Genomic DNA, 18,719 nt, shown 5'->3' on the forward strand with positions numbered 1-18,719 from the left:
GTATTTCTTTACTAAACAGTAATCAAAAAAATGAAAAGAATGATTATTTTTAAATTTATAAAATACTTGTTTTTTAATTAATATGAAAACTCCCAAGTACTTAACACATTTCTTTTTGATACTACAGTTTAAAAATTCTAAGCCACTCTATAAAATATTTTTAAAGTACATTTGGAAGGACAAATTTGAGAAGCTACAAACATTAGAAAAATCATAAGGAGTTTATATTGCTTAAGGATTAACTGCCTCAATAAACCATTTTTCTAGCAGTTTAGAATTTTTAAAAGAACTGTAAAAGATTATCATTCTTACTTCTACAAAAAAGACTTAGATCACAAGAATTTAAAGAGTAATATTATATGGATACACCTAAATTCAATCTTCATATTTTAAACAATGAAGATTCGAGTCATGACATGAAAAACTAAGTTTCTTAAGTTGTACAAAATATTTCAGTAGAGAGCAAGTATGTCTTTCATTTGTAAAGATGAAGAGAATCTGAAAAATATAATGTGAATTTGAAGGTTTAATATTTCCTGTTTCTCCTAATCAGCTTTTCTTCATCCTTGTCTACCTAGATGTATCTCTGTGGTTCTTGGGTAAAATGATCTAGTTTATAGGGATACTCTAGGAAAGTCTTTACAAGGTTGTATTAATTGTCCAATAAATGACTAGAAAGTATAGTCTGATAGACTATCAGAAAGTATACTGATCAATGTAGCTCATACAATATGTTCTCATCTAAGTCAGGAGAAAAAAAATAAAACAAATTGGATTACATTCTTGCTTTTGGAGACAAGTACAGAGTGCTCTTTTGGGGATGCCAAAACAGGAAAAGAAATCAGCTCAACCTCAATAGGGATTCTGAAAAAACAACAACGTGACACTAAGTAACTGAAGAGATTATATAATCCATGTTGCTTTTAAAATTCTAATTTAATACATAAGACATATCATGTCAGACAATACAGTAACCCCAACAGAGTGACAGCACTCTTCAGAGTGTATAGACCAACAGGTAGTAAATGGAAATCACTGAGCCATAAAGAAATATGATTGTCTAAAACTGAATTTCATATAGCATATAGGAGATAATCTGGAGATAGTTTATAGGTTCAAACTTGCAGTTTGTATTCTTTGAGAATTAAATCATATCACTAGCATTAGTACTACTACAAAAGGAAAAAAAAAGGAAAAAAGGAGACTGTACATCCACCAATGGTAATTGCTGCAATCCTCAGAAGAGATGCTGTCAAATTCTTCTACTAACTCTAATGGCCTTTTCACTCAGATAACACAAAACTATAATTTTTAGGAGAAAGTCACAAAGAGAGAAAACTGTCAGGTATATGACCAAACTGTGTAACAAAAATGCACCTATAAATCATAAAAGTTGCTGTTTTTGTCATTTTAAAGGCTTTTAGGCTCCATTAGTGTCTAAACTGCCAGTTATTTATCATTTTATTTGTTTAGCAGTAGCATTTACTTCTCTTTGCAATAGACTAGCAACAAAAGCTGAAAAACAATTACATAAAAGTATATGCCCACATTTTTTATAATGTAAAGATACAGATGTATAAGACACATTAATTTAAAAATGCACTTTTGAGGAAGAAATTAGAAAAACTCTAACAAGTAGGGTCAACGTCAAATATAGGCAGTGAAACTTAAAATGGTTTCAGTTTTGATGTTACATACAGTATCATATATTGAAAATGCATGCTTCTAAAATTAGGTACAATTATCACACAGATTCTATAGCAAAATTCTGATAGAAATTTAATAAAATATATTCACTCTGTGCTAATGTAACCTTGAATAAGTCACTTAGACTGTTCCTGCTCCTACCTGAGGTATTCTAATCACTTAAGCAGTGGAATCTATTCCTTCTTACTTACCAAGTTTGTCATTTCTCCATGTATTGGAGTTCTTTCTTACATCATAATTTTTCCTTTTCTATTCGATCATTTCCATCACAGAAGTATGTTACAATTTATTCAATTTTTAAAGACCCCTCCTTTGTGACAGCATTAAAAAATTACCCTTTGGCAAAGTAAATGAAATAACTGATTTAGGCAAAGATCATCAAATCGTAAGATGAAAAGTTAATGGGTAATTTTCAATGGAAACATAAGGCAGTCACCAATTGACTTCACTGATCACCATTAGCATAAGTAAGAATGCGAAAGTTAACCATGTGCCTCTTGATGTGATGAGATATGACACACAGGGCACTGATTATGAAGTATGTTTCCTAAAGTAGATGAAGCTAAGCCTAATCAAACATTTACACATTACAGTTTACCAATAATATTGAAAACAGAAAAATAAATGAAATGACACTATGAGGAAGCCAAGATACAAATCAAGAATGTAAGACAGTCTACAGGCCAATTGATCTAGCTTCATCAATAAAAGAGGGACTGTTTCTAGACTAGAAGAACTCTAAGAGATATAATGATCAAATGTAAAATAGAATTTGACTGGATCTAGAATCAAAAAACTTTTAAACAATTGTGGCAATTGTATGATAAGAACTAGGTATTAGATAGTATCAAGGAATTACTATTAATTTTAACAGGTGTGATTATGGCATCAGGTTGTGTAAAAAATGCTATTTTTTTCCTTTTTTTAAAGATGCATATTGAAATATATACAGCTAAAATGACTGCGATTCACTTCAAAATATTTCTGCAGCAACAAAAAAAATGAGTAAATAACATACATCAACAGAAATCTTGATATTGCTGATATATGTGAAGGGTATAAGGGGGTTCACTGTACAATTCTTTTATTGTATGTCTGAAATTTCAAAATATAAGAAGACATTTCAAAGGCTTCCTTGGCCTCATTACCTCTCTCTCCAGTTACAGCTCAATCTCCTTATCCTTCAAAACTCCTTCAGTGAATTATATATATATACATATAATTTCTTTCTACTTCTTCACTACTTCCTTTTTTCTTGAATCTACTCCAATATGCCCTTCATCCCTCACTCCATGCAAACCATTCATCACAGCTGTACCTGGGTAAATACGATCCTCATGTCTTTATGTTGTTTGACCCATCGGCAGCATTTGACACAGTTGACCATTTGGTTCTAAAAACTTTTCACTTAGCTTTCAGGATATCACATACTCCTGGTCCTCATTTTATTCAATTCATTCATTCATTTGACAAAAATCTCTTAAGTCCCTCCTAAATGTGAGGTACTATACTAGAAATGGAGTGACCAGACAAACCCTCCTGTTTTCATGGAGTTCATATTCTAGTTCATGTAGATACTATACATAAAACAAATAAAATATATAAAGAGAATACAAAATGAATTCATGTTATGGAGAAAATCTGGGAACAAAAACAGCATGAGCAAAGATAAAAATTCAAGTAAAATATGAAAGGGACCTTGTCTGTATGTTCACTACAGTATCCTCAAATATCTAGAATAGTGCCTGGTATACTGTGGATGCTTAAGAAGTATTTTTTAATAAATGAAAAAATGACGCTAAAATGTTCTTATATGTGTACTGAAAACATATGTGATTGATTTTAAGAACTGTTTATTCATGAAACGTTTATCAAACCAGTTACCTTCTTTGAGTTTATAAGATCAATCGATGTGTATAAAACAGATATATCTGGGGAAATGATTTCAAAAAATATTATAAGTTATAAAAATATTATAAGTTATATTATTATAAGTTATAAATTATCATGTCCATTAGACTGAGTCTAGTCTAGAAAAATGGGCATACTAATATTTGATCCACATATTACCAATTGCCAACTATAATGAAAATTAGTGAACATTTTGTTTGGGTGTAAGAAAATGTATTTGTTTATACTCTTACTGAGAATATGACCTTATCTTATGGTAAGAATGCAAATATATAATTCTTTAGGAAATACTGGTATCAACTTAAAGTAAGAGATCTGGTTGGAGGAATAACAGTGAAACATCTCAAAATGAAAAATCAATATAAAAATCTAGTAGAATATTAATAATTCTAGGATAACCTACCAACAATGATTTTGGCCTTGAAAAGGACTGAGAAAGTGGAAGTGCCAATTAACTTTGCAATAGGCAAAAAGTGAGATTTAGAACAAAACATGACATGTTTTGATAATTTTTACAGTAAGATAACAGCTTCTTATAGCACTGAAAACTTACTTATTCAGGGCAGCATATATTCTGAATAATGGTTCATTTTTTTCAAAATAATATTTAGTTTCCACCATTTTAAGAAATATCTCCCAATTTATTATATATTTTCTCAAAGATATTTAACATTTCCATAATAACCTGGACTCAACTATATAGTTCTGGGCAGTAATAAAGTGGTAATCCCAAGTTTTATGTAAATCAATTTACCTTAAATGAACAATATTTCTTTTTTTAAAAAAAAGCAGGAATAGATACAGAAAACAAACTGATGGTTGCCAGAGGGGAAAGGGGTGGGGGATGTGTGAAATAGGTGAAGGGGATTAAAAGTTACAAACTTCCAGTTATAAAATAAATAAATCACAGAGATGAATGTACAGCATAGGGAACGTGGTCAATACTATTATAATAACACTATATGGTGACAGAGGGTGACTACATTTCTTGAGATGAGTGAGTATTGAACAGAATTGTTGAATCACTATACTGTACACCTGAAACTAAGATAACATATTATGTCAACTATACTTCAATAATAAAACTGAAACCGAGAGTATCATTTTTTTTAATGAATAAAGCCATTTTCAAGAAGTATTTCTCTATTCTCAATCTATAATCAGGGTAATTATTCACATTTTTGCAGTTTAAAAAAAGCAGAAGCATTAGCTTGTTAGCTTTTGTTCAGTTTAACTACGAAAAATATACTACAGATTACCCATCATGTGTAATAACATGCTATTCAAATTTCAGGTTAGACAGAACAAAATGTAAATTATTTTAAAAGATGAAATTAACAGTAATGATAAATTTAACAGACTAAAACTGTTGAAAGATTTTAATACTTGAAAATACATACTTTTAATATACTACCTTTCAACAGATAATGTTACCATGTCTTTAATATGTACCCTCTACAATATCTATATATAAGAAACATCTATTCCTATTAATGCCTTTATAAATAGTTGATTTATATGTATTCTATATTTATTGCTGTAATTACATCAGCAAAAGTCCCATTTAAGGGTATTTAAGGTAATTACACCAGGAAACTCCCACTTAAGGATATTTAAGGATCTGGTAGGTGTAGAAATATAGTATTATATTCTTTCAGGGGAAAATATATACTTCAGCAATTTCAAGAAATGAAGCCATTTAAAAGCCTCCTCTGAAGTTCACAACCATATGTTTTTTCCTTTGGCTTGCTTTCTTTTCCACGTCCCTATACTCATTGGGAAGATCTACCTTAAAATTTTAAGCAATTTTATAGTATGTACCTCAGAATATTATTGTAAAATGAGTGTTTTAAATGTTAACTATTCTTGGGGCGCCTGGGTGGCTCAGTCGTTAAGTGTCTGCCTTCAGCCCAGGGCGTGATCCCGGAGTCCTGGGATCGAGCCCCGCATCAGGCTCCTCTGCTGGGAGCCTGCTTCTTCCTCTCCCGCTTCCCCTGCTTGCGTTCCCTCTCTCACTGGCTGTCTCTCTGTCAAATAAATAAATAAAACCTTTAAAATAAATAAATAAATAAATAAATAAATAAATATTAACTATTCTTAGCTAAATTTACAAACTATCTTATGATTTATATAAAATATGTATGTCATAATACATGCATTTAATATATTATTAATATAATTGTATATTATTGTATATTATTTATTATATACTATCTCATTTAATACTCAGGGCAGATAATATTATCTTGAAGCAGTTGGTCCAAGGACACATAACTAACAAATGCAGAGAGATCGAAGGTTTTGTCAAATACCATATTCTTTCCATTACAACATATATCTTCTGAAAATTTAATGTTAGGCCAGCTACCAAATTACACCCATTTAAGAAAGTCACATATGTTTCAGCTTGATGATGGAAAAATAATTTTCACCCAAGTCTGATAATTTTTTTTACATATACTGAGTCATACCGTTAGTATCACTTCAAGATTTATTCCAAATCTGGCATAAAATGAAAGAAATGATTGACCTTTTTTGCAGAGAACAGACAACCACAGGAGATGGTTAATAATTGTGTGGACTGTTGGCAAATTTTTTAAAACAAGTCTTCAAATCAACAAAAGCACTTAGGAAAATTGCTATAAGAAGTAAGTTCAATTTGTAATTGCAGCTTTTATACTATTGTACAGTTATGCACATTTGATAATGCTTCCTCCTACCCTACAATTTCTAAGGAAAAAATATACTATTTCAAGAAGAGGCTTTTTTTAAAAAAGGAAATCATAGGAATTGACATCTTATGATACAAAGTAATAATTGCTTTTCTTCTCCAGGTAATTAACTCTCCACACAATCATGTCTCTACTTCTAAACTGCAAAAATTTGAAAAGGACCATTATAACATGCTTTAGTCACAATGTAGCAAAGACTTGATTTTGTTTACAGAGCATGCTTTAACACTGATATATATTCAGTCAAGCCAAAGAATGAAAGTATATTTTTTCAGAAAAACCTGAAAATACTCATTCTTCAAAGAATTTAAGATGAGAGAATGAATGGGAATTAGAGTATATGTCCAGCTTCTTATTTACTCATTCTCTGTCCCACCCATGTGAATGGCATGGTCATTTACTTTTAAATAGCCATTCCCATAAAGTAGCCTCAGGAGCATAGGAGACACTAACTTCTGAAGAACCCCAAGGTTTGAAAGCAGACATATCTGAAAATTCTAAGTAACAATTGCAATCATTCTCATATATATTGTAATTCATTTGCAGTTTTGAAATTCTGAGGCCATGCAAAAGGCCCTACCAACAGTTATAATGATGACTAGTTGTCCATTCATCCTTAGCATAGGTTTTTGCTTTTAAATTCAGACATAGCAATCCTAGTTTGGTCAGTATTACTACCTTTTAACTTCCATCACAGATTATAGGAATAAAAAACTTCCATGACTAAGTTTCATTAAAAGTTTAGTTATGTTTTTTATATGTAAATGTAAAATAGACTTACTGACTTTCCTTCCACTACCAATCACTGTCACCATTTTTGACATTGATTTTGTATTCTTAAATTTTTGCTGTCAGAAAAATTGCACTTATAATTTTTCTAGCTATTCCTTATGTAGTAACAGGAATTCACTTGCAGAAGTTTGCGGACCATGCTTGGAAGCTGGAAAAACAGCTTGCAACAAACCTGTGATATCAAATTAAGCTTAGAAACTCAGAAGTGTGACCAGTGGTAGCATGCATAGCTAATCAAAGTCATCTGAAGGTTAGGCAAGAAACATACCACTGGACATGCATCATGTTAAAAAATCTGAGAAGTGCTGCTGATATAAGCTGAGAGCAACAAGATGAACATCTCTGGAGACAGTCCTACTCCTAACGTGTAAGTTAGCACTTTGAGATCCATTATAGATTAATGCATTACCAAAGTATAAGCAGTGAGGTTATTCCATATTTTCTTTAAAAATAGAGTTACTTTGAAAAAGACTCCTATCTTTATCAGGAGCCTATAAATCAAATACGAAGACAAGGTCCATATTTGCATAGGTTTTCAGAGGGAGTAAATTATTCAAGTTAGTGAAAGATAACAAATGTCATACTGTTCCTCACATGCACTATATGAAATAAATGTAGGGGATGCATAAATTGTGACCCATTAACTTGCTGGGGGAAGGAATATGGGAAGGTAAATTTGTAAAGTTTGGGAAAATGATAAAAATTTCAAGAGTATATGTAATCCTTCACAAAAGAGGATTATTTTCTTAAAAAGGTATTAATTTTGAGCACAGTTTTAACTTGTGTTGAGATGACATAAAACAGCAAAATATTTTACAATTGTGGTAAATTACATATAACATTTGCCATTTAAACCACTTTTAATTATACAATTCAGTGGCATTAATTATATTTACAAGGTTGTACAAATATCACTACTATTTCCAAATTTTTTATAATTTCAGACAGAAAGTGTGTAACATTAAGAAATAAATCCCCATCCCTTCCTCCCCACATTCCTTAGTAACCTCTAATCTACTTTGTTTTTATGAATTTGCCTATTCTACATATTTCATATAAGTAAAATCATACAGTATTTGCCCTTTCCTATCTTACTTATTTCACTTGACATATTTTCTTCAGTTATGTTTTAGCATATATCAATACTTCATTCCTTTCTATGGCTAAATAATTTTCCATTGTGTCTACATATCACATTTGTTCATCCATTCATCTCTTGATGGACACTTGGGTTGTTTCCATCTTTTGACTAATGTGACTAATGCTGCAATTAACATTAATGTACAGATATCTGCTTAGGTCTCTGTCTTCAATTCTTTTGGGTATATATCTAGGAGTGGAATTGTCGGACAATATGGTAATTCTCTATGTAGATTTTGAGGAAGAGCTTAACTGTTTTCCACAGGTGCTGCACCATTTTACATTCCCACCATCAATGTATAAGGACTTCGATATCTCCATCTCCTCACTAACACCTGTTCTTTCTTTATCTTTAATAACTAGCCATCACTTGTATAATTGATTTGCATTCCCCTAATGACTAATAATGTTGATTATGTTTTCATTGCTCATTGACCATTTGACTATTCTCTGTGGAGATATGTCTATTCACCTCCTTTTCCCATAATTTGTTTTTTGCCTTCCTGTTGTAGAGTTTTACTTCTCTATATATCCTAGACGCCTTATCATATATATGATTCACAAATACCTTCATGTACATGGGTTTATTTATGGACTGTCAATTACATTCCATTGGTCTTTATATGTATCCCTATGTAAGCGTCACAATGTTCTGATTACTGTAGCTTTGTAGTAATGTTTGAGATTGGGAGGAGTGAATCCCCAACTTTGTACTTTTTCAAGTGTTTTAGATATCCAAGGCCCCTTGAAATTCCATATGAATTTGAAGACTGTGTTTTCCATTTGTGTAAAAAAGGCTGTTGGAATTTTAATAGAGAGTAATTGAATTCGTAGATTGCTTTGGATAGTATTGGCATCTTAACAATATTAAGTTTGTACCAATGAACACTGGATGCTTTTCCACTTATTTAGGTCTTTGGTCTTTCATCTCCTTGGTTAAACTTATTCCTAGGTATTTTATTCTTTTAGATGCTCTTGCACATGAAATTGCTTTCTTAATTTCCTTTTGGGATTGCTCATTGCTGGTGCACACAAATACACTGATTTTTGTGCGTTGATCTTTACACCTTACAACTTTGCTGAATTTATTAGCTATAGTAGTTTTTTATAGATTCTTCAGGGTTTCATATATATATATAATATATTATATATATTATATACACACACACACACACACACACACATATGTATACGTATATATCTCCCATATATATATGGGATCATGTCATCTGTGAAAAGAGACAGTTTTACTTCCTCCTTTTCAATTTGGATGCCTTTTAAAATCTTTCCCTGTTCAATCATTCTGGCTAGAACTATCAGTACAGTGCTGAATAACAGTGCCGAAAGCAGGTATCCTTGTCTTGTTCTTGATCTTAGGGTTAAAGCTTTCAGAATTTCACTATTGAGTGTAATATTAGCTGTGGATTCCATAAATGCCTTTTATCATGTTGAAAAAAAATGGCACTATCTTATTAAGAAAAAAAATACAACCTTACCACTAAGACATCCTGCTAATCTATACTGTCTCACCATGCATGATAGTTTTGCTATGACCTTAATGTTGAGAATAAATAGCAAAATCTCTTATTTAAATAAATAGCTGAAGCATGCCACAATATATTTGGAGGAAAATTGGCTTTGAGGCTGAAGGTGAGGCTCGTAAGTTTTTCAAAGTTCTTCAACTCAACTGTTAAAAATTATTTTTGTATTTTCTGTTGTGAAGACAATGGAGTATGTTGTCAATTCATTTTTCAACATAGAGTATTAAAGAATTATAAACTAAAGAACTTCAGAATATGGTAGAGTTACAAGGGCTAAAAATGAGATATGAAAATAGATAATACATCTAACACCAGTTTGACTGTAGCTCAAAACAGGTAGCTACTGCTCAGATGAGTTTCTGTGGTACCATGAACTAAAATTAATCGACTTACCCATTATATTCTTAGTTTCAAAAATATGTCCTAGAAAATGGCAAAACTGTGTTTCTATAAGAATAATTTTCAATAATTCCAATTCCTGTTTCATAAGCCTGTCTCCTACCGTTGTCTCTGTTACTCTGAATTACTAAAATGTTATGAATAAGGTCTGTCAACTAGAGGCATCTCAGGCTAGATATTACCTGCATGATAACAGTGTGATTCCTTGTCAAGATATATTCATGCACTATCATAGGAATACATAAGTCTCCATAGACTTAAACCTCCTGACCCTTTGGAGAGTCCTCTTGACTTCTAATCCACTTGAAGACAGATCCCTGGACTCCTGGTCACCCACTGGCTTCTGATCCATGTGAGGACAGATGACTGGCTTTCTTTCCCTCTGGCCTCCTTTCTTTTAGAAGGGATTCAGGTCTTTGCTTTCCTGTTCACTTTCTATGTAGTTTCTGGCTTCCTGCCTTTACTCATTAATCTGCCCCTGTAAATAAGTCCTTGAGTTTCCTTCGGTTAGTTCATTTGAGTCAACTGTTGCCCTGTCCAGCGGCTACCACACCTCAGTATCTCACTACCCCTGCTCCTGTCCCATCAAAGAACACTACATCATTTAAGGGCAGAAAAGAATGGTCAGTAGTATCAGACCTTTAAAATAATAATCAGGACTAAACTTTAATTGTTCATCTCCTAAAAGAGATTTCTATTCCTTATATTCCTATATATCTAAGTTACCAGCAGAAGTCTCTCTAGTCATCACATCAGATTTTTATGCTAACAGTCTTCTCTATGTCTCTAAATTTGACCCAATTCCCTATCTTTCTCTGTCCCCTAAACCTCTTCATTGTGCCCTCTGTTACTTCAGTTTCTACACATGCTCTGTATCCAAAACCTCTTTTATGAATGTTCCTTTTAAGTTTCACCCCTTGATTATATTTGTCTAGTCCTTTAGTTCTTTATGTCCCACAGAACACTCTCCAACTGGGGCAGTTTTTATTCTGTCAAATCCCAGGTTGCTTGGGGCCACAAACTATTTAGATATTTTCCTTGCCCCACTTTGCCACTCCCTTGCCGCCTTTGTCATTACATTTTCTTTCAAAGTTTTTGGAAACAAAGGCTGAATAGGGGTATAGGTATAGAGGTAGATAGTAAATCAGATGCTAAAGTTTTCAGTCAACAAGGCAGAATGATAGGGGATGTTGGTAAATTATAGCAATGAAGACAAATAGTAAATGGTATGGTATTACAGTATTTTATCTTTCCTCTCCATATAGTAGCCTCAGTTAACCATTTCTGCCTTATGCAGACACTTTCTTCCTTTGGCTTTCTGGTTGCTATACTCTTGCTACATTAACTAATTTAGTTCCATGGTTGTAAATATCATAAAAATATATTATGAATTCACTCTCTACTGACACCTCCCTAGTCCAAGCCATCACTCTCTCTAAACAGGACAGACTGCTTCACTTCTTGCGTCTCTATAAACCCACTTCTTGCTCAAAGTAATTTCTTGAATATGCAAATCATATGTAATTTACCAGTTTAAAATCAGTGTATTCTCATCTTAGAGTTAAATCCAAATTTTACTCTGGCTTTCAAAACCCATCATGATTTGGCCTCCGCTTAGCTCTCACTCCTCATCTCACATTACTCTCCCTCTCTTTTTCTTCACTCCAGGGAGTTGGGTCTTTTTTAGTCACTGGAACATGCCAAGGCTTGTTCTCACTTAGGCCTTTTTTTCCTACTGACTTCTACCCTAGGAGCACTTTTCCTCTGTCTTTTCTTATAGCGGCCCCTTTCTCACATTAAGACCATGGTTCGGTGACACCTCATCAGAGAGGTCTCACTTAACAACCACAAAATAGCTCACTCTCATTCACTTTAAGTTCTTTCTTTCTCTGTGATTCTTATCGCTTTCTGAAATTCATGTTTGCTGTAATTTGTTTACTTCATTGCTGTCTCTCCCCAATTAGAACAAAAGGTTGAAGACGGCAGAAACCCTGACTGTTTTGCTCTCTGCTATATCCCCAGCCCAAAACTTATCAGACTGTTAATAAATAATTATTCATTTATTGAATTAAAATTATGGCCTTGGATAAACCACATTACAGTAAGATTTTGTTGATCCATACTGATTAAACTATTATAAATATCAAAAGAAGAGGGAAAATATATACAGAGAGAAGTATTAAACAAATGGACTACCAAGAGAACCATGCACAACAAAGGACCATTATTAGACTATTTTCTATTTACTAAGGGTCATTATCATACATGGTTTCCTACTAAAATCTACAAATGAATATATCCACCATACGTTTCTACTTCAAAAGGTATGTTCTTTCTACCCCTTCTTTTAGAAACATCGATGGATAGGAACTCAGCTCAATGTCTTATGATTATTCCATCTAAGATACACCCATTTCCACAGAATAATTTTATAAAGGGTTTTCCCAAGGAAAAAGATCCAAGTAAACCAATTCTCAGCACTGGCCAAATAAGGAGTATAATTGAAACTTTCCAATTAAACTTAATAATTGTAATGATAAAATATCAAATCCTGACCACAAATTAAGGCTTTCTTATAATACTGCTGCATTTCAAAGTGTGACATTTTAAATTTGGCACCTACTAGAATACCAAAACTATCCACTGCTAGGAAAAAAAAAATAAACGTCTTTTTCAATTAAATTATTTGACCAACTTCTGCTAGGTTAAATTAGAGCTAAATTAAAGTTTTAATGTATTGATCATGACAATTTCTATGTAAAAATTTGAGAACATCTCACTTTAAGAAAGAATTCATTTCTATTTAATAGATGAAAAAAGAAAGTGGTATTATGGGATATTTCTAAAGGGCCATAAAAACATTATTTATTCAATGAGTCTCTAACAGACATTCTGAAAATAAAATAAATGCCCACTTATTAACCTTAATAGTAAAATAATTTTATTAGAGTAAAACTATCCCTGGTCTTTTTCTTTTGTTGAATCAAAATTACAGGCATCTGCATATGTTATAAGCAAATACGGTGTATTACACCAAACTGCAATATCACAGAAACACAAAGAACACAACACAAATTTGACATTAGGAATAAATTTGTCTGAATACTTTATAAAGAGTCTTATTTCTGAATAAGACCTTTAAGAGCTCTGACGGGTAAAACCTGAGAATATTGTTAAGAAATTTTCTGTGAACTGATTTAAAAGGAATAAACATTTTGGAAATTTACCTACAGTCTTATAAATTGTTCCAGCATATTTAAAATTAGAGACCAACAACCTAGAACTATCCATAAAACAATGTGAATATGGAAGACACAGCAGACTGGTTTTTCTTCTGTGTCCAATTTCTAATAACACAGGGGAGAAGGTCCCTACTGGTAGGAAACTTTTAAGCTATAGGCTACTATTCTTTACCTGTAGCTCAAAAAAGGGAAAATAACAAAGTGATATAGAAACTTCATGGGTACAACAGTGTGTTGCCTGTAAAAAAAAAAATTACAAGGACTTTGAGTACACTTAGTCTGGAGAGAACATACATGACTCTATGCACTCCTATGCTCCTCAGATACTGTGTTAGAAGAGGTGTACACAACTCATCCATTCCAAGCTTGTCGAAAATTTGCTCTTTTATGAAAATCCAGTTAGGGCTTTCTTTCCATTGTATAGTTGTTGGCTATGGTATAGAGAAACAAATTCAATATGTGTGACTTATAAAATGTTACAAACATAGTCACGCCAATTCTAACACAGCCTCAAAGTTCAGACCTAGGGTTCTCAAAGCCACAGTATTTGGTAATATTATAGTACTATGGTAATCCTATATAACAACTACACCACGTAATTATCAATGTCTACTTGACTATTTCCCTCATAGTAATTCCGAGTATTTTCAAGTAAGTACATCTCTGTTTTTAACTCTCTTCCTAGATGTTCTGCTTGCAGTCATCCTTTTACCTCAGTAACCTCTATTTCTCTCTTAAATCTCTGGCCAGTTATCAGTTTCCCAAAGTGTTACTGCATTTCTATAGTCTAGGTTAAGTGATCTCCTTATGTGCATCCACAGCACTCTACTTCCCTAAAATAGCAATTATCATGGATTATTATAGTTGCCTATTCACTAGTCTGTCCAGCCCACGAGAATGTGAGCTCTTTGTTGATATGTTTATATTGTTCACCCTTATACCCACAGCATCCTGGCATACATGTATGTGTGTCAAATACTTAATAAATATTCATGATCTAATAAGTGACTAAAATGAGGTATAAATAGATGGCAGGTATTAGCTCAGTAAAGCTTTACTGAGTGGGTCTCACTTAATCTGAGTTCTAAGTCATATGAAGGAAGAGTCCACCAGCAGCTATGACGTAAGAAAGGGCCATTCCAGGAAGAGAGAACTACATGTGTTAAGGTAAGGACGTTTGAGAACAAAAGGTTTGTCAGAACCATGATATCCCATGTAAGGAGCTCTACAGAGTTGGGAAAAAAAGTTCAAGTGAAATATGAAAAGAGATGAAGATGGAAAGAAAGATGCAGATCATACAAAGTATTTATAAGAAAAACAGATATTATTAATGAGTTGAATAATATGACTGCATTGGTAAAAGTTTTGAAGTTGCCACTTCAAGAAAATTCAGGAATTGTGAGAAGTATTTCTTAAAATAAAAAAAAAAACATAATTGTGTTATACAATCACCTTTTTTAAAGATAAGTTGAAGAAGATACAAGATTTTTCAAAGCATTAAAACCCCCAAATGCTAGTCTAGCACTTCTCTAAGTAAATTTTACATAACACTTGCCCTACAATATGCTCCATGAAAAAAGAAATTTCTGGTCCAATACTTTTGAGGGGAAAAACTGCATATAATAACCTCTCCAAATGATTCATAATACATACTAGCCTATTAAAACTATGAAGTCCTACAATAAAGAAACCCATTTAACTTTTGCTGTATTTCTTTTTTTTCCCTTTTATAAATAAATTTATGTATCCATGACAGCTTTTTGCCTGTAACACCTGTTAACATCCTGCCCAAGGAAGCCATATTTTGCAGAACGTGCTCTCCAACCCTAAAATGCCACAAATCAATTTCATATTCGAAGGGCTCACCTTGCAATTTAAAAAAGGAAGCCACCCACTATTATTTGTAAAACAGAGCCAAGATGTTAAAAAAGGAAGACATAATATTATCTTAAGGTTGGAAATAATTTCCATTACCATTGTCTAGATATTGTTAATATTCTTTTTTTTTAAAAGATTTTATTTATTTATTCAACAGAGATAGAGACAGCCAGTGAGAGAGGGAACACAAGCAGGGGGAGTGGGAGAGGAAGAAGCAGGCTCATAGCAGAGGAGCCTCATGTGGGGCTCGATCCCATAACACTGGGATCATGCCCTGAGCTGAAGGCAGACGCTTAACGACTGCGCCACCCAGGAGCCCCTGCTAAGATAATATTCTTATTTTGCTAGTATATCTCGGGCCAGAGACAATAAAGAGGCCATATAATGACATCTAACTATACAAGTGCTAGGAATGAGGGGCTACATGTTGGTTTAATTGCATGTGAACAGGTTTACAAATCCCATATGCAAATACATGTATGTGTACAACACAATATTAAGGGCTAATGAAAGCCAACTTTTAAGATTGTTTTAATGAAAAATTTACTGCAAGTATGCTTAACAGAAGCGATCAATAGATTTGTTTCGAATTTTGACATAACTTTTAAGTATAGGGAAACAGTGGTCAGGTTACTGTAGCTTCTTGTTAATACAGCTAGGAAGTTCATTTTTAAATTATTATCTTATTAAGAAAAAGACACAGGTATTGGTAAAGAAGCAGATACTATCCTTTTTTGTATTGAGAGTTCTTCATTCTCAGTTTCAGTAAACTTCAAGCAAAACTGACACTATATTTGATACAACAGATTTTAAAGTTTAGTAATTATTTGAGCAGAACAAAATATTCACTACGCTGTTATAAAACTTTTCAGCTATTAAAATAACCCAATCTTAACTTGAAGTATTTATTATGAATTCAGAGTATTCAGTCATTATTTTCTGTTTCTCATTTACAAAAATGAAACTAAGGGAAAAACATGGCATAGAAGTTTATATCATTAAGTATTATAAGAGCTATGTGAAAATATTTCAGATCAGAACAAAATGAGAAATTTAAAATAATTACAACATTAGTTGCTCAGAGTAATAGTATCAACTAGATCAGTTTTCTCAATGCTGCTAATATGATGAAAATGGTTTGTTTTTACTGTTATTCAACTTTAACAGAAACTAACAGTTTCTTCTTCCTTTTTTCCTCTTTTATAATTTCCTATTTCTCTTATACGACCTCCTGTTCATCTGAATTTTATTTGCTTTGCTAATCATGGATATTATATGAATTGTGTTCCATCTTAGAACATGAGCCTTTCTATATTTGTAAGTTTCTTGCTAACATGTCATGGAATGTAAAACCTATGGGACTTTGGGACCTTAATTTAAGCCTGTGGTGCTAAAGATGCAGCTGTTCATTTGCAAGTAATCATCCCTGTTATTAAAGCCAACGTAGAGCAAAAAAAAAAAAAAATTAAATTCATTTTATACCACTTTTCATTGTATTTAAGTGCACAACAGTCAGCATTACATAGTATTAGATGATTTTTTTTGACTTGCTAAGACCGTATTTTCAAAAGAAGATGGTAATTTAGAATATCATTTACCCAGAAGGGTAAATTTTATTGCAAGTTATGCACATAGTTGATTTTGAAGGTAATATGTTTCTAGAAATTAAAAAAAATACTATGTACAGTTAACTATATTGCAGAAACTGGAGAGTTAAAAATTTAAAAACTTACTGTGCAGCAAAGTTCAAATGTAAACAATTATATTTTGTTAATTAAATGATTCTGACAACTAGAACTTTCCTAGTAAATTCTAAAAAATCTCATCATTTCACCTTACTTGAAATATGATATATAATACTGTCTTCAAGTTTTGTGCTACTGTTCTTAATAATGACATTTTAGAATCAGAGACACATCATTTAGTTCTATATAAATAAAGTGCCACGTTAAACAAAGTTCTTCCTACCTGTTATTCTCCTTAATTGAACATCCATCAAGGATTATAAATCATATTTCTTGCCACGTCTGCATAGTCTCCCTTAGTCTCTCATTAACAATGTATAAAAGTCCCTGTTTCCACACAGGCTCTCCAAAACAGTTTAACTAATAATTTATTACTTCTGTAGATACGAAACAAAGTTAGAAGGCTAAGATCAAACTGGGTGAATCTGCAACATTTGTGATAAATATTGCATTGTTATCTAGTACGAATTCCTTAATATATGAAGTATTTTGAAAATCCTTAAGAAAAAGATAAACATCAACCATAGAAAAAAGTGAACTAGGTACACAAATGGCCATTTCATTTACTCTCTTGTAACACACACACACACACACACACACATATACATGCACACTCAGACATATGCAAATATATCCTCATATCATGATCATGCCACAGAAAGGGAAGCCAAAGGAAGGAGTGAGGAAAGTCTGATTTGCTAATCAAATGAAAAAATATTCAGTTCACTGTATTCAAAAAAGCAAATCAATCATATCTTACTATATAGCTCTAACTATATAGGTTTGCTATGGATATGTAGAAATGGGTATTCTAGTATAAATAATCCCGCTGGAATTACAGGTTGGTGCTCTTTCTGGAAGGCAGTTTAGCAACAAGTATCAAGAGTACTATGACCTAGTAATCCCATTTACACATTTTTAAATTTACATGGAACAACTGGAAAAATACACAGATGCAAATAGAGTTGTTCATGACAACATTTTTCTAGTGGCAAAAAAAATTAAAGATCAATAACAGGAATTTGGTTAAATAAATTGTGATTAATCATGATAAACCATAATTAAATTTATGATGAAGACATTTATTTACCAGTATGGAAAGGGGTTCAAGATGAATTAAATGAGGAAAAAAAATATCAGATAACATAATGGCAGGGACAAACCAAAATATGAAGTGCCCTGGGCATGTTTGGTACCTCGTTAATAACATGTTTTAAATAGCTGTTCAATGTTTAGTGAGAGTAATCTTTATAATGGAATTAAGGGATTGTATAACATGAAATTTTCTATACCAGAACTTTTTGGAAGGCATACTAGTCATTTAATACCTAGATAAAAGTGTAAGTTAATCATTACTATAGGCAACTCATTACTTACATATTATGCATAACTCACTTGTAGAATGTCAGTGGGCTTTTCTAATGTCAGGTCAATGTCAACTAACTACCTCATGGTCCATAACAGCCTATAACTGTACCATGCAGCTTACACGTGGACACTACAAAAATATTGAAAAGATTTTATTTCCTTTAAATAGGTATCTATTTTCGTGGTAGTGGTACTGCTTACAGTTTTTATACACATTATTTATATACACATATGGAAACCGAAGTTAACCAAAAACTTATTTCC

At 32.4% G+C, this 18,719-nt stretch overlaps 1 protein-coding gene across 10 annotated transcripts in view; it reads right to left on the minus strand.

Moving 5' to 3' along the window:
• NOVA1 (NOVA alternative splicing regulator 1) overlaps positions 1 to 18,719 on the minus strand; it is a 151,871-nt gene that overhangs the window by 40,006 nt on the left and 93,146 nt on the right. Inside the window, exon 1 of one of the 10 annotated variants that reach the window (XM_044379587.3) lies at positions 780 to 5,727. The exons of the other annotated variants lie outside the window; for them this stretch is intronic. The gene's annotated coding sequence lies outside the window, so the exon portion shown is untranslated. Of the gene's footprint in view, positions 1 to 779; positions 5,728 to 18,719 lie in introns of those variants that run through there. 10 annotated transcript variants of the gene reach the window in all.

This window comes from Ursus arctos, unplaced genomic scaffold, assembly GCF_023065955.2.
Source record: "Ursus arctos isolate Adak ecotype North America unplaced genomic scaffold, UrsArc2.0 scaffold_37, whole genome shotgun sequence".
Classification (NCBI taxonomy): Eukaryota; Metazoa; Chordata; class Mammalia; order Carnivora; family Ursidae; genus Ursus; species Ursus arctos.